Source organism: Anomalospiza imberbis, chromosome 2 (assembly GCF_031753505.1).
Source record: "Anomalospiza imberbis isolate Cuckoo-Finch-1a 21T00152 chromosome 2, ASM3175350v1, whole genome shotgun sequence".
In the NCBI taxonomy this organism is placed as follows: Eukaryota; Metazoa; Chordata; class Aves; order Passeriformes; family Viduidae; genus Anomalospiza; species Anomalospiza imberbis.
Genome location: NC_089682.1, coordinates 11,909,076 through 11,931,251, shown reverse-complemented (window position 1 = coordinate 11,931,251; position 22,176 = coordinate 11,909,076). Strand labels below are relative to the sequence as shown.

The window sequence follows — 22,176 nt, the reverse complement described above, 5'->3', positions numbered from 1 at the left end:
ATTTATGATCACTAGAGTAGCCTTAAACAGGTGATATTAACAAAATTAAACATATACTCCTGACAGGGATTACTAACGAGTCTTTATATTAACTTGAAAAAAGTTAAATATTTGGCATATGGTCTCATGCAAATAAACCCCACTGTGATTAAAAAAAATATCTTCAATATAAAGGGTAAGTAGAAATCTCAGTGGGAATCTTGAAGAGGACTTTAGTAATACAAAAATACCACAAAAGGTACTAAATATAGACCCAACACATATCATAAATTGGACAAGAACGCAAAACGATGTCAAGAATGTATGTCCTGTGTCTGGCAATGCAGACAATGGTTTGGATAGTCTGATTAAATAAAAATATTTGCTTATGAAACAATAAAAAAATTAGGTTTATTTTGGCCTGAGTTGGTTTCTTATATAAGCATCTTATGTAGAGCCAAAACACACAGCAGCTCCAAGGGGACACACAATATAGAAAACCAGCTCAGCTGGGAATCCAGGCTTTCTATGGGCACTTCTTACAGCCTTTCACTTTTGATTCTTTTTTGCTCCTGTGACTGAAATTACTGTAAGGAGCTAAAAGATTATCCAGAATATAAGTCTCCTGCACTGAGAAGTGTGGGCAAGAGTGGTTGTGGATGGATGTTTCAGTGGATGGTTATATAAAAGATGGAGTAGGAAATAGTTCATTTCCCACCAGTAATAACAGAGCCCTTCTTTATACAGCCTGGCTCCTGTCCCTTTCTGGGAAAATCAATAGGAGTTGCAGCCACAAGTGTATGCTCAGAGAAAAAAATAACAGAAGAAACAGTTTTCATGGAGCACAATACACAAGCACACGACTTGATGTATATAGTAAATTTGATATATCTATATTGATGACTTCTGCAAAGGTAGACAGCAGCCTAGTCAGCAAAGGCTTTTCTAAGGCAGATGACATTCTATAACTTTGCAGGATATGTTCCAGGGTTTATTTGATCCCGTTACTTTCTTCTGTTCCAATGGAAAGAACCAGCATGTAGTCCTCAGGATCTTGCAATGCTTATTATTTATGAAAAAGAAACAAAGAAAAATAAAAAGAAGTATGTATTGGACCAAAATGATTCAGGTTTTGTTGCTTATTTTTTAGGCAGTCTGATACAATATACTTCCAAAGTTTATTACTACAAATACATATCCTCTCCACGTAAAACAACTTTAAGAGCTACACTGTGCATATATCCCTATGGATTAGATAGTTGAATCCCTGGTCTGAGGAGGGCAGGGATATTCAAACAAAATCAGACTGTGCTAATGAAGTTCATGCACCAAATTTCTCCCGGAAGGAATTCACAAGTCAATGAGGAACACTAGTAGTTAGGCAAAGAATGTGTTTCAATTATCTTTGAGATTTCCTCATGTACCATTCCTTCTGAAATGTTTCCATCTAATAATAGCAACACTCAAAAAGCTGCTAAAGAGGGTATCAAATCCCCAATATAGACTTTAAAAGACTGAGGATTTTGCTTTATAGGCAATCCTTTGATTTGGTTGCTTTTTGTGAGTGGAATATGGATTTCATGGTTCAAAATTTTATTCATAACTCAGCTGCTGTAGTAACACTGAAAAATGCACACTCACGGAAATACTCAGAAAGGGACAAATAAACCTTACTTTTAACTCATCTTGGTTAAACTTATTCAAGTCTCTCACCTCTCAGATGCCTGTTCATTGTTTGACTGAATTTATTATATTCAATATAAATTATCTATGGACATTAATGTCATTTTTATGCTTATAAAATGTCAGTTTCCTTCTTTATGTAAAATATCAAATTAAATTTTGAAACGTTTCAGAGTGAGTTTTTAATATTGCTCTTCTGACAATGTCAGTCTTATCTCTTTAATGATTTTTAATAGTCTCCTAGCTATGGAATTTATCCTTACTATTCTCTGACCAGTTAATAATTACACATTGTCATATGAAAATGTGCTGACTTTTAAAGCCAAAATAAGAAGATAGCATTGTATCTACAGGTACAAAATTGCTGTTTATTAAGTTAAAGAGCAGGAAATTTAATATAGAAATGTACAGATCTAGTATCTGATCATATGAAAACTAATCATGAAGCATAAATAACATAACTACATTACTGTAAAGGAATTCTGAATATTTGATGAAAATTTTATTTGAAAAGATAATACCAACACTGAAACTTTGAAAAGTGGAGTAGTAGAAAAAGGCTAAGTTTTCAAAAATCTAAGGAATGGATACAGTGAAATAATGTACATTAAATTCCTACATCCAGATCATCAGTAAAGGTGTTAAACAGGACCAGACCCAAAGCTTAGCCCTGGGAGCACCCCTGGTGATTGGCCAGCTGAGGCTGTTGCGCTTCCTGAACCTTGTCTACTTGGTCACAAATTTTAATTTTTTTTTCCATAATCTACATTCATATCTGATTAGTTCCATAGCTGAGATTCATGTCCCTGATGTTCCTGTAACCCCAGTTTACTGAAATTATCCACCCTCCCTAAAGAGGATACCTTCTGTGGCAAATCATAGGAAAGGTCTTTACATAGGTAAATAAGGTGTACTTGAGTAGACTACTGGCTAATTAGTCAGGGCTGTTTTTTGTTTGCTTGTTTGGTTTTTTTTGTTTTGTTTTGTTTAGTTTTTTTTTACTAGTGTAAATATTTCATTTTCCTCAAAATTTTAGCAGATTTTTTTTTACATGGAAAAGATTTTTCTTTTCAATCCTTCATTTTCTTTGAAAGAGTGTCTGCTTGCAGTCACTAGAGATTGTTTATGATAGTACATCCTGTGTGATTTTGTTTCTGTGTACACAACTGTTACTTTTTTGGGTGGGTTTTATATTGGCATATGGGTTTTCACTGTTAGCTTTAACTCTTAAGTAACTTCAAGTTCTGCTCAGTTTTCATATCTGTATTCTTCTGAACAGAATTAAAGAAATAAATATCTGACTATCAAAATTACACAGTGTATTGTACTATATCTGAAGAAGCATATTTTTTCTTGGCACCATATGTAAGAAATTTGAGTAACAGCTGCTGACAAAGGCAATCGTTCTTAAAGTGAGGTTTTTTCCTCTCTGCTCTCAAGACTATTTTGTTTCATTTCTCTGAAAACAAGAAACTGTACCATCATAGCATTTTCTCCAATGTGATAAGGAAGGTATTTAAAAATGCATTTTACAGAGGTGGGCTGGTTTAGGATGTCTTTGCCACCTCTTCTTTTATTGTCTTTCCCATTTTATAAATATACTATCTGGACGTGCAAATCCCTCTTTAACCTATACCTCATGAGATGCTGACTTCACTGTAATTAAAGACCCAGATAAATACATATTTTACTGATTGTTTCTGAAGTACAGTGTCCACTTCTTGTTGCAGCTTATCCCTTTCCTATCTACTTAAAAGATGTAAGTGGGTCTTTATGCTCAGCAGCAGCTCCTCATGGATTTATTTTGTACACTAATATTATTTTAAGGGTTTCTTTTTCTGTCCTCAGCTCTTCGGACAAAAATGCTGTTGGAAATTAAGATATTATGCACCAACTTCTGACTTCTTACAATAGTTTCCTTAAGAATGCAATTCCCTAACCCTGTATCAATTGTGAGAAGATTTTCTTTTTCACTTTGGGGTATTGAAGGCGTCAGAAATGCAGTCTAAGAAGTGGCCTGGAGAGCAGCGCAGGGTGTTTCCATGAGGCAGTGCTGGATAACCCTGCTCGCGGAGCAGCTCCTACTCACCAAAGCCATGGCATTCTCAGTGTTGCACAGAGATGACTCAGGAGATTTTATACTCCTGTTTCCAATATCAGCTCTTGGGTGAGCAGAGGAGACCTGGACTCTAATTAAGCCCTTGCAAAGCTACATGGTATGAAGCTGATTGAGTTCTTAAAGAATTTACTCCACCTTTTCTTCCTCCTCAGACAGAAGAGAAACAAACAAACAAACAAAAAAACCCTAGTCCTCTACTAACTTATGCAGTTAAGTGTAAATAGTCCTGTTCACTGTAGATCAGGAACTTTTCTGTGTCACTTCAGAGACCACTCATCTCAGAGCTGGCCTTCCTCTAGGTCTCTCCTCCAGTCAAGCTTTCTGCCCTCTCTGCCTACCTTCTGCTTCTCCTTAAGATACAAATGCTTTCAAAAACTTCCTTAAAAGTCCAGGTTTTTCTTTTTATTGGTGACTTACCTGTCACCAGTTGCAGTCTAAGCACAGTCATCTTACTTATTTTTTCAAATTTAGAAAAAAAAATGTAATTTTCTGAAACAAGAAGTAAAACAAACCATGCAACTTGTTGTCCTAAACAGTCTTCCTTCTCTTTATGAAAAGTCTATTCTTCTTTTATGTAAGACCTTCAATCACGTGTTTTCTTCTTGAGTGTTTATACACAACACCTAAAATAGGGAAGCATTCATTTGGACTGGCAAATTTGATGCTACTAGAATACAAATAATACATTACAATTCTAAGACTTGAACTATGGGAAAAACATATGGGAATTCTCTAAATTTTCAGTATAAAGGAATGTGTAAGAGCGGGTTTAAAACTGATGTGTAGAGAGAGAGACAGATTTAGTAAAATCTGTGCTCTGTTACATTTATGTCTTTACTGTTGTGCATCTCTGACCCATTAAAGTGATCATAGAGGCCAGCCTGTTTAGTAAATAGCAGCTGCATCCAAGTTGCTTCAGCTGGCTAGGAAATGAAAGCATCCAAACTCCTGATTCAACCTTTTAGAAATACAGAATGCTACGTCCCATTCAGTCTTCTTCCCTAGGGAGCAGGCCAGATTGTTTGCATGCAGTGTAACACCACTACCTCTTGGGACCTAGAGCAGTAACTGTGCTAGTTCTGCTGTGCACTAATGCTGCTTGGCCTCCTTTTCAGTTACTCCTGTGTGCTAATTAGAATATAAAATTAAATGAAATAGAAGTTTCACAAAGAGATGCAGTGTGTTTGAATAGCAACATCAAAGTATGGCTTAGGAGGGTTGCTCCATGTCTTATGGAGTGAATTATTTTGAATGACCCATCAATTAAAATTATTTTTGTACCTTTTAGTTGTTTATTGTTGTTCTTGTTGTTATTATTATTAATACTATACTAACAGCAGTGATGGCTGAAAGTTATTTTGAGAAGTACCAAGTAGTCTATAAAAAAAGTGCATTTTCTAACTATATACCATTGCATACTGGAGAGGTGGCTCTGTACTGTACCTGCAGCTACTCCTCTATCTCAAGACACATCACCTTTGAGCCAGTACTACCAATGTTTTGGAAAGCATTTGAGAATTACTTTTGAAAACCTGTGTGATTCTCCATTTATTTGTTCCTCACTTTATATGACAGATTAAGATAACATTCAACATGTTTTTGCTATTGCTGCAGTCTAGATTTAAAAAAAACAGGAAGATAAAGTTAAAATGTCAGTAATAGTTAGATAAAGAGAAAACAGGAAACACATCTTTAAAAATTAATAGACAAGATAAATTACTTCAAATTTAGAAAAGATCTCTGGCTTCACCCAGCTGTAGATATAGTCCTTTTACAATCCTTCCTATATGATCCCCCAAGTTTGTTCAGACCATTTCTTTTGCAGTGCAGTCTTATTCTGGTCTTTCTAAAGAGAGCTTTTCAGTCATGCTACATTTTATGGTCTTTTTCTTCTTTTATTATTCAAAAAAAACTTGGTATTGTACATCAAAGTGATGTTCTGTTCTAGTCTCTAAAATTGATGCTTAAACAAGTAATGCTCTTGCCTACCATGTCATCTTTGTGTTCATTATGTAACTCTGCAGAAAATCAAACAACTCATGTCTAATTTTTCAAGCTTACAATATATAATAGCCTATCTAAAACAAAGTCATTTTTTAATATATGGGGGTATTGCAGAGGAGGATGGTATAACTAATAAAATATCATGAGAGAATTAAATGGCAGTAAAAATTAAACTCAAATATTTTATCATAGCTTTGGGATTCAAATTACTTTCAGTGCCATTAGGAAGTTAATGATTTGCCCTTGTGGTGTGTTAAACTTGGCTGGCTGCCATATGCCCACCCAACTGCTCTCACACTCCCCTCTCTCAACAGGATGGGGGGAAAAATAAGATGAAAAAGCTTGTGGGTCAAGATAAAAACAGGGAAATAATTTACCAGTTACCTTCATGGGAAAATCAGACTTGACTGGGGGAATATTAAATATAAGATTGTGAGAAAAAAAGGTAAAACTAAGAACATCTTCCCCCAGTTTCCTCTTTTGCCCCAGACTCAACTTTAGTCCTCTTTCTCAAGTTCTCTGTCTCATCTCCATCAATCCAGTGAGGCACAGAGGAATGGGAAATGTGGGTTGCTCTCAGTTTCTAGCAGTTCCTCTTTGTCACTCTTTCCTCACACTTTCACCCTGCTCCAGGGTGGTGCCCCTTCCATGGGATACAGTCTTTCATGAGGATACCCAGTGTGGGTTCTTCTGTGGGCTATGGTTCTTCAAGATTTACTCCACATGGGTCTTTTCCACAGTGCACAGGCCTTCAGCAACAGATTGCTTTAGCATGGGTCCCCCATGAAATGCAGCTCCTGTCAGAAAATTTACTTCTGCACAGGATCTCCCCAGGCTGCAGCTTCCTTCATGGATTGTCCGCCTGCTCCAGTGTGGGGCCCTCCATGAGCTGCAGGTGGATATGTGCTCCAACATGATCCTCCATGAGATGCAGGGAGAAAACCTGTGTCACCATGGTCGTCTGCAGGGGATTCTCTGCTCCAGTATCTACATTTTCCCCTTCCTTTTTCACCATGCTTAGAGTGTGCAAGGCTGTTTCTTCCAGTTTTTTCTAAGTCCTGTCCCACAGCAGTTGCACTGTGGTTTTCCTGAAATGCATTCTTAAATAAGCTTTCCTAGGAACATGGCCCACTTGGCTGCTGAGCTCAGCTGTGTCCTGCTGGAGCAGGGTCTGTCTGATGTGGTTCAGCATTGGTCTCTTCTCACACAGGTCACCTCTGCAGCCCTCTGCTGCTAACACCTCACCATACAATCCCAACAGACCCCTTTATTTTGTCTGGTTCTTCTAATCTACCTGCTCTTCTCCTAAGCTGTCTGCTGTTTGACAGTCTTAGTCCCTACCATTTAGTCTATCTACATCATGATTTTACTCCTGCTATTTCCCTGATGTTACCATCCTGTTTTTACACATGGCTATGAATAGTTTGTATAAAGATTGAACAACTGGAGAATGTGGTAGAGTCACAAGGATGCTGCAAATAAAGTAGGAAGGTAGCTTTTTCTTCCATATATTCCTTCTGGTTTTTTCATTCTGTGATGTGTTAATTCAGAAATAGCGTTGCTTTTGGAGGGTAAATGTTTAGACCTGGATTTAAATTATTTTTGTGATATTTTGTCATATTGCTATTTGTGAGGAGTGAGGAAGTAGTCTTTCTGTTTCGGTTCCTCCTCTGCAAAATAACACTTTTACACTTCACAGATGATGAGGTAAATGTACTGCAGAGTGTGAAACACTTGGCTGCCTTTAACTGAGGTCACAGGCAAATACCTGAGCAGAAGATGGATGGCATTCTGTGTCAGAAAACTTCTAGTGGCAAAGTGTACCTCACTTAGTTTGGGGGAGATTTTTTTCTACTGGTGGTAATGATCAGATGTTGTCATTGTGACAGCATGTTGTTCATTGTTCAAGATGGATGCTTACTGAATTATTTTGTGTGCTATACTCTCTGTGTCTCCATTGGATTGCTGCATTGGTTTCAGAGATAAACAGAGAAAAATAAATCTGAATTTTCTTGCTTTTTTTCTTTTGTTGAGCTTTTCATCTAAAGAGGGAAATAGCTCTATGAAAACACATCTGGATTAAAGTGGTTATCAGATATTTGTGTGAACACAATATCACTTTACTGGATGTTTCTATTTAGTGAATAAAAATGTTGGTAATTTTTATAATGGTCAAATAGAGCAGCTGTTTTGAAATCCAAACTGAATATTCATAAACTCCCTGCCTGATTTAACTGATTTGAGCTTTCAAAGTCTAATGTTTCCTCAGAAGTTGTGCTAGAATTGTAACCAATAATCTTCCCATGTTCATAAAACATGCAAACACACATATGGTACATATAGGGAGGGGCATTATCTTCATATTAGCTAGATTTTGTTGACAAAAAGAAGATAGATCATTCAACAGATATATAATTTGCTGTCTTCATTGCAGTTTTATAAGAGACTGTTATAAAAATGGGTATGACATTTGCATTTCTGTTTAATTGCTCTGGAGTGAACATAAAAAGATAAGAGAGCCAAGAGAGCTTATTAAAACTGAAATGAGGGCAAGTGATAAAAGAATGATATTTTAGTGGTGCTGCAGTCAGATCTGACACTTTCCCCACAAAAACAATCTTATTCAGGGATTTTTTTTGTTGAGGAGAGAGGATATAGGGATTATATAACAGCTCTTTTCTCTTCTGAGCTTCACTTGATATACAGGATCTCTCAATGCCTGTATTTTAACTTAAGGGCCCCAGTAGCCTTGGGGATATTGAGGAAAATAATGCGACTTTTCCTCTGCCCTGAAGTAGCTTCCTTTTTCCTCTTTTTTTTTTTTCTTTTTTTTTTTTTTTTTTTTCCCCTTTTTCTTTCCTATGTCAGATTACACCATGCTGCCATGCTGCATATAGGGGCTCTCCATGGCATGTCTGATAGCAACATCTCTGAACTTCAACCCATCCAATGAGATTTAATAATTGAGAGTAATGTTTGAAAGTATTGACGCCATGTTTCATAATCTGAAATGTTAAGTGTTGGGAAACACTAGTCTATACTGGACATATAAATTAGTTAAGTTCAAAATGAAAAGTGAAGTATAATCATATAGCTAATAACTTACTTTTAATGTAAGTAACAGAAAGGTAGAGCTAAAGGCATATAGTATTCATTTGAGCCAGGGACTTGCTACTTTTTGTTTTAATGGCATAATTAAGGCAAATAAATAATCAATTTCTTTATAAAGTGTCATGGTTTGACACTGGCGCAACGCCAGCGCCCCCATGAAAATGCACTTTCCCAAATAATTGCTGTGAGATGTGATCAGGAACAGAGCAGAGCAGGCCCAAGCTTAATAACAAAAGAAAAAAAAATATTAAACTACTACTACTATAAAAAACACAGACACTAAATTCAGAATGAAGACCCTCCAAAACACTCCTCCTCCTCCCACCCAATTTCCAAACAAACCCACAGTGAGACACCACCCAGGATTCCTGATCAAGTTGCCACCCTTCAGATAATCAATACTGAGAACCTCAAAGGAGAGAGAAGTCTCTCTGGCACCACAGACTCCCCCAGGAAACACAATTGCCACCCTTGTGTTTCCATGTCACACATGGCAACCGCCCAAAGAAAATCTGCCATGGTGACACTCTCCTTTCCATGTCACAGTGCTCTCACCACCGTGCATGGACAGACTGCCCATAGGGCTCCTTTAAGGATGCTTTGCCAAGGACTTAAACAACAGTTCAGTTTCTCATCTTGGGACTACAGTCCCCCCAATTTCTTCCTCCCCTGGGGCCAAGGGTCTCAAGAACAGAGATCATCTTCTTCCTGAAGACAGAGGGCATCACCACACCGTCTTCAGTTTTCCTCTGTTCTCTCCATTCCTCTGTTGGTAGTCACTGAAACAGGACTCTTGGCCCACCACCGCATCTCCCTAAAATGCAGTCTCTGTTGCAGGAGAATTTGGTTCAGTCTATGGCTAACATGAAAAGTTTAGCCACAAGCCACTCCATCATCTCGTCCCACTCAAAAATTTCCTCTTCCAACATCTCAGATCCCAGACTGTCTCTCTTCTACTTCAAATCAAGGAGGAGTAGTATTTTACAAAGTCTTCATTGCCCAGGAAAGGGTTAAAAGTTCAGACTCCCCAGATGGCTGAAATCTCTGCCCAGAAGCCGATTCCCAAGGCCAAGGCTGGGCACCTCCCCTCCTTTTCCTTCTCCTCCGCACTGACAAAGTAACAGGTGCCATCCGGACTCTCTGTCTCTTCCCTCTGGGGTGGGGGGGACGACAAAGGCATCTCCGTTTCTCTTCACCCTTCCGTCCACAGGAGCTGGCTCGGTTCCAGTCCTTCAGCCCCCTCGGCTCACCTCGACCATGCTGCATGGCTTCCCCTCCCCTACCCAACCCGTGGCTGGGCAGGGGAGATCTGCACTGCACCCTGACTGGAACCAAAGAGAGCGAGCTCTTGCGAGCTCTTGGGAGTTCTTGCTTTTAACCCCCTGTGTTCTCAGAGGCATGTCCATGCCTTTAGTGGTCACTCCATGTGCCAATATCCAAACCTGACCACTGATTGGTTTGACCCAACTTCCTGAAAAAAATTAACTTCCATGTCAAACCACGACATTTGTAAAAATTCTCCTAGTTTTAAAGCATGAAGTATCTATGCATGAATGTGCATATGCTGTATGCTGCTGTAGGGACTTCCCTCTGCTTTTGAATGTCAAAAACCATCTTGCTGGCTGAAACTACCACTGATATTTTTATTTCAGACTTGAGTCTAGTTGTGCAGGGAACTACACCAGGGAAGTGTCTTGGAGGAATCTGTGTGCTGGAACAGGCAGCCTATCCCTCCTCTGGTTGGGCATTTCAGCAGATTGTGGCAAAATTCTGCTTTGTCAACAGAATAAACTCAATTCTGCCAAGTGTTCAGCACAGCCTTCAGTCACAAAGTAATGATGAGCTGTCACTCAGCTGATACAGGAACAGAACTTCATTGCACAGCTTTTCCCCACCAAAAAAAAAAAAAAAAAATCAATTCTGTTCTCTTCAGGTAGATTCATAACTCCAGATATGAAGCTGTATTAGCTTGCACAAAAATTGAGAAAATCTGCTCAAACAAGTAAAATCTTCCCAAACCAGACTTGCTTTTATGTGTCCAGTCGTCTGGCTTCTCTGGAAATGATAGCTTACAAGAAATCTAAAAAGGAGGGACATTCCCCCAAAATTCAAGAGCTTTCTGGGAGTGTCTTATAGATAGTGACATAGCCTCAATTATTTCTAAACCAATATAAACACTGGATATTGATTTTCCTTCAAATACACATCTTGTTTGGCTAATGCTCTGAAGGAAGAATACACACAAACCCCACAGTCTGTGGAATTAAGTCATCCTACTTAGTTTCGTTTAACTCCATGGTCTGAGCAGGAATAAGGAACAAACAAATATTTTATTTCTACTAAACTTTTTTCTTGCTGTCACAGATAAGATTCATGTGCTAGTAGTACTTTTCAGTGCAAGTCTGGTTTTGGTTTGTTATGGCTTTTTGCAGTTCCTGTGTTTACTGTGAAAGAGTAATATCATTAGTATGCATTGTGAAATAGCTGAAAAACTAAAAAAAACCCCACATATGAATCCAGGAAAGCTATTCTTATATTGTTTTCCTATGAGTGTCTTTTACTGTGTGAAAGCAACTGGTTTTATAATTATTTTATTTTAAAAACTAATAGACTGGGTTATTTTCAAGCCAAAGGGATCCTGGAGTAACCCTGATGCTTATCAGAGCTACCATTCATCAAAATTGATGCTTACCTTTATGCTGCAATATATTTGAACATATTTTTGAGTTCTGCCCTTCTACATAAAACTCCCATGTTTCAGATATTTTGACTTTAAGAGAAATAAGCGAATTCATTTTTTGATTTAAACATACATAAAACATAGAAAACTTCTGTTTATTGTTCTACTTTTGATAGCATAGCTTTCATTTCTGAGTTAATTTACATTTCAATATACGTATATGTATGTATTTGATTAACAACTGTACTGGAGTCATTGGTATTTTGTGACATGTTCAAATCTATTATTATCTATTTATTATTATTATTTATTATTATTATCTATTTAGAAAATTATTTAATAAAATAACAGAAAACTCGGTAACTTAATGTGAACCCTTAAAAAAGGTGCAAATAAATTATTAAGGGCCAAATATTCTGTTGTCAACACATTTTATAAGAACAATAACGATATTGTCACTAACACCAATGAGCAGGAAATTGTAACATGGAAAAATCTACCTCTGTAGATTGAAGACTTTAGGGCTTCTGCTATTGTTCTTAATAGTACCAAGATTATCCCTTACATTTCAACCTGCAGATGAAGGAAGCAGAATATAATATGAGGGGTTCAAAGTCATGTTCCTCAAAACATTTTTGTCACTTGAGTGTCTTGCACAGTTTAAAAAAAACACTTTCCTTGGGTATTTTCTTTGGTGTACTACAGTTTGTGCTCTTAAAGACCTCAGCATTTCACTGTTGCTCTTCATCTTTCAAAAACTGGAAATTGAAATATTTATGAGTTATTTTTATCCTCAGAATAAAAGAGGAAAGGGAAAAAATTATATAGAAAGCATCAGTATTTTGGAGTAGCAGTCGCTGATGCTTGATTATAATGGAAGATTTCCCATAACAAGCTTTGTTAAAAAACAAACAATTCCTAAGTGGCTCAGAAAGAAAAAGACTTTTCTGATTTTTGTGTGTTTTCAGTCCCGCCTCACAATACAGTCTTTTTTTGTGACACTTATAATTACTGTATCCTGAAATTTTATCTGGCGTTTTTGATAGATTTTTATATTTCTTTTGTTTGTAGTAGCTCCAAAATGGGTTAGCTTAGGAGATAAATATTTCTGTTTTTTTTTTCTTGAACACACACAAAAAATTTTTTGAGAATATCTAGGATTTAAGGAATTTATATTGATGCATTATCTATATGTTTATAATTATTTATATTCTGATGTAAACATAATGCTTACATGGTGTAGAAAAAAATCATGGTTGAAATATATTAGAAAGAGGGTAAAAATGGCAGGTAAAAGGAAATTAAAACTTCAGAGAAAACCTGGTAGAAGAAATACTGCTGAAAACCTGAAGTTTAAGAAAATAATGGTTGTACTTCTAATTTTTTTAGGAAGATGCCGAAACTGATTAGACATTTTGTGTGCATTTGCTTTGGATTATAGAAAGTTTCAGAAAATCATTAGAAAACAGTACTACAGAATATGAAGCATTCAAAAGTAGCTATGATTACATTCACAAACTGACTACTTTTGCCACAACATGCTGTGATTTTGAAGTTTTTAGATTAAATAGCAAAGAAAGGACAGTGAACATTTTATTTAAAAAATAGTCTTAGAGAGAAACCTGATGGGATCTTTGCCAGCAGAGTGACTAAGTGAGCAGAGGAGAGCATTTATAAAGCGAGGCAAGGAAGGACCCATCTAGGAAAACAAGGGATACTGGAAAGAAATCAGTAACTAGTCAAGAATGTTACCCTGTATGGTCTTTGAGAACTGGCTGATGGTCTTTGCTATAAAATGACTGTATTGATGCCTTGTCTGCTATCACAAATGTAGTGCCAAGTTAGTCACACTCTAGGGCCTAAAGATGATTGTGGAAAACACAAAGGCTCAGTGAGGGGTTAGAGAAGCAGAGATGGATAATAAATCCCCATGACCTGCAAAACCACCCAATCATTTGGAGGTGTTCCCTCCTGGAAAGGCCTTTGGACTGAAGAGTGTATGGGGCTTTCTCTGAGATGCAGGGAGGAAAAACACTTTTTGTTTATGTAAAAAATATTGCTGAATTATCTTTTAAAGTGATTCTGAGGATGCATGAATCTTATTTAGGGGAAGGACCAGAGGTAGAGAGAGGTTAATGTGCGGGGAAGAAATGGAGTAGAAGAATATAAAAGGCAAGAGGATAGTAGGAAAAGGAGATAAAATGCTGTTCAGTGTAAATATGGTGATGGTAGGGACTATAGTTTGAGCTATATAATTTGTCCCACTTTCTTATTAAATGGCAGTTCAGTTCTCCATGTGGATGTGCTGCCTCCACTAAGCAGGGGTTAGTGCATGCTAGTGAGCTTTGAGCTGGCCTGGCTGGGGAGCAGGGTAAGTTGTCTGAGGACCAGCAGCTGACGGGGACTGCAAACCTCATGTGCCAGTGCCAGCAGCTGGGGCAAGCAGTGGTCCTGGGCCAGCTCCTGGGATGAGAGGCTAAAGGCAGTCGCCGGAATCACTCACACTGAGTGTGCATGTGTGTATTCCATTAGCTGACTTCAACTTGACCAGCTGGAGAGGAGGCACTGGGCTGGGTCAGCTCTGCAGTTCATTATTTCAGCAAGCACAGGGCATCCCTGTAGATGTGTGTGTGTCTGTGTGTGTGAGCGGCCCTGTGAGCGTGTGTGTGTGTGTGTGAGCAGCCCTGTGAGCTCATGTGTGTGTGTGTGTGGTGTTATATTTTAGTTAAATGGTGTGCTCTGTCTGACCCCTCGAAAATGTATGGTTTCTTCCAAGCCTGTGATCCTCCCCTGCAGTATCCTGTGTCTGTAATCCCATTGGCCCGATCTGTTCCGCGCCCACTTTGAATCTCCCTGTTCAGTGTGCCGGGGGGATGTTTCTCTCTCTCTCTCTCTTCGCCGGCTCTCCTGGCTGGTGCTTGCTCAGCCCCTCTCTCCCCCTCCCCTTTCCCCCCTCACTCCCCTTTCCCCCCCTCTCCCTCAGAAACCATGCTGCCTCCCGGGGGTAGGACCCCCAATAAACCCTCATCTAATCAGCACCCTCAGAAGCCGTGTGGAGTCTCCTTGCCTGCCTGCTGCCACCAGCGAACTCACAGCCCTGGGGGGACATCCCCGGCGGGGACACCCCCGGGGTGTTCCCACTCCCCCCGAAGCGCGTCACTACAAATGGTGCTCAACGTGGGGCTCGGGGATTGACAACTCTGAGACCACCACCACCCCACCGGTACAGTGCAGAACCCCGCGGAGCACTGCCTCCAGCACCACGGAGTGGTGAGAGACGCGTCACCCATCGGAGCTGCTGGAGACCCGTCAGGACCGCGCAGATGCCATGCAAGCCCTCCACCACCAGCCGGTCACGGCCCCAGTCAGCATGGCCCTGGCGGGCCCCGGCAGGGCACGGCACAGCGCGGCGGGCTCTGGCACAGCGCGATCCCAGCGCAGCGCGGGCCCAGGCCCCGGCGCGGGCGCCGGCATGGCACGACCCTAGTTCGGCATGGCCACGGTGCGGGCCTGGGCCCCGGTGCGGCCCCGGCCTGCCGTGACCCCGCCGCTGCACACGCGCGCCCCGGCACCCAGAGAAGCCGCACGGAGCGCACCCAGCCCCTGCCTGGCCGCAGCGGGGGGAGCTCCTTCAGAGCGGGCTGACCGTGCAGAGCGCCGAGCCCAAGCAGCCGATGCCCTGGACCACAGCAGCGGTGAAAGCCCACCAATTTCCACGAAGAAGCCACCAGATGACCCAGGCACCGCACCACCCCCCCCAAAACTGCTTTCGTCAGTTCTGTAATAAACGCCAATCACTTGGTTTTTAAAATTTATAAAGGTTTAATGAAAATAAAATGGAAAAAAAATAATACAAGTATTGTAATAAAGATTAAACAATTAGAGTTAGGACAATTAAAGAGACAATAACAGCAAAAAGTTACAGCCCGGGCTGGGTACCTCTCTCTGGACCAAAAGTGAGCCAGGAGAAGGACCCCGATAAAAGAGAATTCCCTCCTTAAGAGGGGTAACCTGTTGCATACACAAAGCACTTCATGAATATGCATATTTTTTATTTAAAACAAGAAATTCGTCCGGTACTTGTTGAGGAATTCCTGTTTATCCCAGGCGCCTTGAAGTCTAAGTCGAGTTTGCAGAAGTTCGGTTTTTTGTTGATAAGGAAAGCCATAAATTCCTCTCCTCTGGAAGATTTAGGGGTTTCTGTAATTGTTATCTCTGTGTGAAGAATTTCTTGATTATCTTCTCCTTCTCTTGAGCAAAAAGAATACCACACACACATATTTTCTATTTTAACTACTAAAGCTTAATTTCAATTACAAAACTACATTTACTATATTATTAAAATGTTTCTACAGCATAACTTTCCAACCCAGCATAATACATAAATATCTGCGTAGAGCCATATAATATGCATTTTTCACAGTTCTGTGACCTCCTTCCTCAGTCTTACTCTCTCCTTCCCTTGCTGCCCCTTCTCCCTAACTTCATCTCTAACCCACCTTCCCCTAAACAAAACCCCAGGATAATCCAACATAGCCATGACCACGTGTCAGCCAAGATGGCTCCAGCCACATGGCACGACACCATCTTCTGCTTTCTCCTTCCCTAAATTCCTTTTTTCCTGCTTTTTCTCCCCTGTGCTCCGCACCTTCCCTGTTTCTCATGAACCAACCCCCCCTTCAGATCCCAATTCCCACCTTCCACCTTCCAAATCCCACAGGGTGGGAGCTGGAATTGGAGAAGAAGCTGAGAAACCAAAACCCAAAACTAAAATCATTTTGTAATACCAGTTTTAACAGCCTTGTATATTTAGTTGAATTGTAAATTGTACTTCATTATCTCCTTTTCCTGTTATTCCAAGAGCAGGATTATATCCTTCTCTGCAATCCATACCCCTTTTTTCCTTATTTTTGGTAGTTCACTGGGAGCAAACCGCTCGAGGGCGCAGGGTACCCCGAAAAGATTTTTCTTTCGCAGAGTCCCTGGCCCCCCGTAACCTCTCCAGTTCCCAATCTGTATCCACTTGTTCTAGCTGAAAAGAGCTCATCAGCTAGAACTTTTATCCCAAAACCCTCTAACCTTTTTATCTTTCTTATCCCATACCTGTCTTCTCTCCATTTCCCTCCCGTCCCCATGAAGTAGTTTTTACAATTATGCTTTTCTAGTTTAAGTGTGTGTTCATATTGCAGATTATCTGTCCTGTTTTCAGTTTTAGAAAGCAGGGGCCTGTCCGGTCACAAGGGTGGATCCAACAAGAAGCAGTTTTCAATTGTTTCTTGAATAGTGAGGGTTCAGTATTAGACTGCTGGACTAGAATCACTTTTGGGTTTATGCTGTCCTCAGTAGGTTCTGAGGGTGACTGATAACCTAAAATGGTGTCTGGGAAAGCATTTTGCAATTTTTTGTGGTGAATAATCCTTACCTCCACATTCCCATGGGCCGTGGAGATCCAGGTGGGAGGGAAAAGGAGGGAGGAGGGGATGACCTAAAATCTGGAGTCTTCTGGGTTAAACAGGTTGGAAGGTGAAAGCAGTGGTAAAGCTCAGATCCAAGGGTGAGAATCTGAGACCACAAACCTGTGTGGAGTCCAGGGGGCTCCAGGTGTTTTCCTGTCCCTGAGAGGGGGAACAGAAGTCGATGCCATAAAACTGGGGGCTATGGTGGTCTGAAAAGCCAGTTGGAAAAGGTAAGACACCATTAGGCCAGTCATGCTGAAAAGGCCAATCCCAACACTCTCATATGAGCTTAGTGCCAAAGGCTGAAGCCCTTTAAGCGCTCGCCCATGCTTTAAATTCGTTTAACAATCTGCAATATGGACCCACATAAGCCGTTTATTACAATTAAATATTAATTTTATCTTTATACTGTGTTAGCACCCTTTCAGAACTGAACAATATCTCCCACCAAAGGCAAACAACAAGTCAAATGGACTGTTTATAGTGTATTCAGTTTATCCTCACTGCAATTGTACTTATTTTATGCTGTAAAACTGTGTAAATACTGCTTCATTTTAAAATTGTTAATTATCATAATTCTCATCTTTTTTCTAACAAAAAAGGGTGAAATTGTGGTGTTATATTTTAGTTAAATGGTATGCTCTGTCTCACCCCTCGAAAATGTATGGTTTGTTTCAAGCCTGTGATCCTCCCCTGCAGTATCCTGTGTCTGTAATCCCATTGGCCCAATCTGTTCCGCGCCCACTTTGAATCTCCCTGTTCAGTGTGCCGGGGGGATGTTTCTCTCTCTCTCTCTCTTCGCCGGCTCTCCTGGCTGGTGCTTGCTCAGCCCCTCTCTCCCCCTCCCCTTTCCCCCCTCACTCCCCTTTCCCCCCCTCTCCCTCAGAAACCATGCTGCCTCCCAGGGGTAGGACCCCCAATAAACCCTCATCTAATCAGCACCCTCAGAAGCCGTGTGGAGTCTCCTTGCCTGCCTGCTGCCACCAGCGAACTCACAGGCAAGGGGTGCCCCCCCCGAAACACGCCGCTACATGTGTGTGTGTGTGTGTGAGCATCCCTGTGAGCTCATGAGTGTGTGTGTGTGTGTGTGTGTGTGCGTGTGAGCATCCCTGTGAGCTCATGTGTGTGTGTGTGCGTGTGTGTGAGCATCCCTTTGAGCTCAGGTGTGTGTGTGTGTGTGTGTGTGTGTGTGAGCATCCCTGTGAGCTCATGTGTGTGTGTGCGTGTGTGTGAGCATCCCTGTGAGCTCATGAGTGTGTGTGTGCGTGTGTGTGAGCATCCCTGTGAGCTCAGGTGTGTGTGTGTGTGAGCATCCCTGTGAGCTCATGAGTGTGTGTGTGTGTGTGTGTGAGCATCCCTGTGAGCTCATGAGTGTGTGTTCGTGTGTGTGAGCATCCCTGTGAGCTCATGTGTGTGTGTGTGTGTGTGTGTGTGTGTGTGCGTGCCCACCTGTGGGTACCTGAGCTTAGCCCAGCTGCTGGATGAACCTGCAGCCTCTCCTCATCCCTCTGGTTGCTGGGTTCACCTGACTCATAACAAAGACATCAAGAGCATAAGCAGAAGTCGTGTTTCTGAACAAATGTCAAGAAAATAGCTATTTAATTCAAATTGCTCTGAATATTAAAATACTTGCAAATTAATTCCTCCATGAAAAATGTGACAAACTGTTTAAGCAATACAGGAATCCACAGGTTCTTTTTGTTCTTTCCCAATATGAAAAAAAAAAAATGTGACTGAAATAGATTGCAGAAACAAAAATAGAAACCAGAAAATGTGGAACATAAATGACAACATAGGTTTTTTCTACTCATAAATAGTTTATATATTCATTCATTCTCTACCTATTGTAAAACTGGTGGCAGGTTTTGAGCCAAAGTGTATTTATAAATGGAATTGAACTTTTTTATATAGCTCTTCCTATATTTAGATAGTGGGGAATTTGTGGATGAAGCTAGATGATAAAAAACAGCAGATGATTAAGCTGCCAGCACCAGCCTAGCTGGAAGATGTGTCCTACTATAGGAGGAAGCAGCCAGACAAGCCAAAGTGGAGATTCTGCATTTCTGACAAATGAAGGGGACTTTTCTGTGAATCTACCACCAAGAGAAAAATATGTCTGAGAGAGAGGTGTCTGCTACAGTCCCTCCTGCATCTGTGCTGTATAAAGACTTTGGCACGTAAATGTTACATCATAGTTCAACTGAAAAAGAAGTGACTTTCAATTATCTGAAATGTATTTAAAATTGTTCTGCTTACCTTTTATGTTTGAGGTATGAATTCAAGTGTGTAAAGCAAATCTCATTTTTGTGAAATGAAAGTAGCTTACACAAGCACACTTGATTTAGGTGAAATTATTCAAAGCTTCTGTGTAGAAAGCTTTCACGCATTCATTTTGCTGCTGTTTATATGACTTTGGATTTTCATGTCTGGATGTTCTGGGTGATTTATGCTTCTAAGGGTGACATGTAGCAGCAAGCTTGAAAGCTAAATCAAGAAATGAAAATATATAACAATAGTGTCTGGCACCTTCTGGGTCATATCCTCACCGGTTTGTTTGGGCAGCCAATGCCTCTGAAACCATTTCATTTGTCACATCAGAGTTGTTTACCTTGGTGGTAGATAATAGTGTGGAACAAATAATAGTATAATTTCATATACTTGCTGAATATATACTGACTTCTGTCTCTGCTGAATTCTCAAATGTGTTGTGTTGTACTTAGGTCAGTTGCTGGAGATGGAAATGTGACGTTAGGAGCAAAAGTCCACATGTATTGGTTTTATGCTGAGGAAAACAAGAATTAATTTATTTGTGGTTTCTGTAGAAGAAAGGAATAAATAATTTTTTAGCATGGAGTCTCAACTCATGCTTTGAAAGCTTTACAACAAAAAGTAGGTCCTTCTGGCTGTCTCAGCCTTTTTAATAAAATATATCCAAAGATCCTCAAATAATGTTAACCTGAAATGGCTCACTGAGTTATTTTATCTTCTCTGTAAAGATTATTGTTTTTCTACAATTTCTCTTCATTGTATGGACATAAAGATGGTGTTTAGTACAATTGAGGGCAGAAATAACTGGACAGAAGCTCTGGAGGCTGAACTGAGTACACTTTCAATGCTGGGCACAGTTGGTAGCTCAGGTGGGTGAAGTCCTTGCTTGCCCATGTTTGTCTTCAGGGATGCTGTTGATATGAACATAGTGCAAATACTGGTTTATATTGCCTAAGCTTCCATAACTCTCATCTTCAGTTACTGCCTGAAGGATATCAGGAGCACATTTTAGAGCTTAAAATTACAGTGAAATAGAAATATTTATTATGTCTTTACTGATCACACTGGGACTGTTTTGGAAATTGTTTTGAGGTAAAGCTGTTCATGTGAACACAGTCAAAAATGGTTAAAAGCTAAGTTTCCTGTGTACTTTATGGTCCTCAAATGAGGGACAAATCCAAATTCTGAATATCCCTTTGTTTACTGATTTGTTCCTTCAAATCCTACTGCCATTGGAAATTCAGGACTTGCTCTGAGGTCTTCAGTTGTATAAATTTCATACAAATTTTTGCACATTTTCTAAATTTCTACTTTAGTAGCAGCAGTAGCAACTTTTCCAAAGACTGACTTTTCTGCAGAAAGTTGCTGCTTTCTTTTGAGTTCTGGCTCAACCTGCACACAGCACTGCTCTTACTGAAATGTCATATTACTGTCTTCCTTTTAATCCTGTGACTGATAAGGAAGACTGGCTGATATCTGAATTGTTTCTACTTAGGAAAGTAGGTGTAAAACAAGTATAACTAAAACTGTAGGAGTTGGAGTTTTTTTGCGAGGGGGTTGTTTCAGTTTTTTGGGGGGAGGGGTTTGGTTTTTTTGTTTCTCTGTTTTGTTTTGTTTTGTTTATTTTAACAAATGTAGGAGTCATAATTCTAGGAATTATTTAGGTTTTTAAATTCAGAATTGTCATTAAATCCCATTAAAGAATTTTCTGATGTCTGGAAAAGTGCCATCAGTATGCTAGGAAACAGCCTTGAACCTAATAAATCTGATGGTTTTTTAGGTATTCCCATTTTTACTGGGTAGATATGGGAAAGAGTTATGGAGAGATTTTCAAGGGAATCTTATTCATGTGCAAATGTCATTCTTCTGATATCTGTAAAAAATGTTGTAATTGTTGGATATCTCGGTCCATATCTAGCATTAATGAGTAATTTTTCTAGTCAGAAAATAATAGACTCGTGCAGAGTTAACAACAGATAAATATCTAATCATTTGGAAACAAGACAGATACCTTCATGGGATAGTCTTTATGCATCTGCTGGACAGCTGAACAGAAAACTAATTTAGGATTTGAGACTGAATGAAAGGATCTGTCTTTATCTGAGAACTGTGTGAGTTCATCAAGCAAAGAGAGGGAACAAGGAAGAAGCCATTTAGCAGCACTGCATTTTCAATGTTTTCAGTTTTAGTACTATAAAAGAAGGCATTTGCTAAAAGGATGATTTGGTGATAAAGACATTTCAGTATTTGTTGACCTTCTGAGTCATCAGGATGTAGTAACACTCAATTGTTCCTGAACACAGAAGCACAGCTGCTGGAGCAGGCTCCAAAAAGTCTGCATTTTTTCTATTCATTCTCATACCAGCCCTATTTTTTTTTTGTCCTTTTTATATAATACTTGGAAAACGTTTTTTGTTTTTTCTTTTGTTTAATGATTCCACTCCATCCTCAGTGAGTGAAAAACCACCTGAGAAAACAGATTTTCCATGAACAAAAATATATACAACTTTGAAGAAAACGACTTGGGGGTTCTGGTGAAAACCAAGTTGAACATGAACCAGCAATTTGCCCCTGCAACAAAAAAGAAAGATGAGCTGTGCTGTATTAGTATTGCCAGCACACTGAGGGAGGTGGCCCTTCCTCTTTACTCAGCACTGGTGAGGCCACTGGAGCACAGTGTCCAATTCCAGACTTACTGGTGCAAGAGAAACATGGAGAGAGTCCAATGAAGAAGCATGAAGATAATAAAGTAGCTGGAGCATCTCTGCTGTGAGCACAGGCTGACAGAGCTGGGACTCTTTACCCTGGAGAAGGCATAGAGAATCTCGCTGACAGTTATACATTTCTGAAGGGAGGGTGCCAACTGGATGGAGCCA

The 22,176-nt window shown here is 39.9% G+C and overlaps 1 protein-coding gene and 1 long non-coding RNA gene across 4 annotated transcripts in view; one reads left to right on the top strand and one right to left on the bottom strand.

Moving 5' to 3' along the window:
- IL1RAPL1 (interleukin 1 receptor accessory protein like 1) overlaps positions 1-22,176 on the top strand; it is a 680,356-nt gene that overhangs the window by 392,227 nt on the left and 265,953 nt on the right. The window lies entirely within an intron of this gene.
- Positions 668-22,043, bottom strand: LOC137468279 (uncharacterized). The gene is made up of 3 exons (XR_010995839.1): positions 21,923-22,043; positions 19,359-19,516; positions 668-1,041 (listed from the first exon to the last, which is right to left on the bottom strand). It is a non-coding gene; the product is annotated as an uncharacterized lncRNA (long non-coding RNA).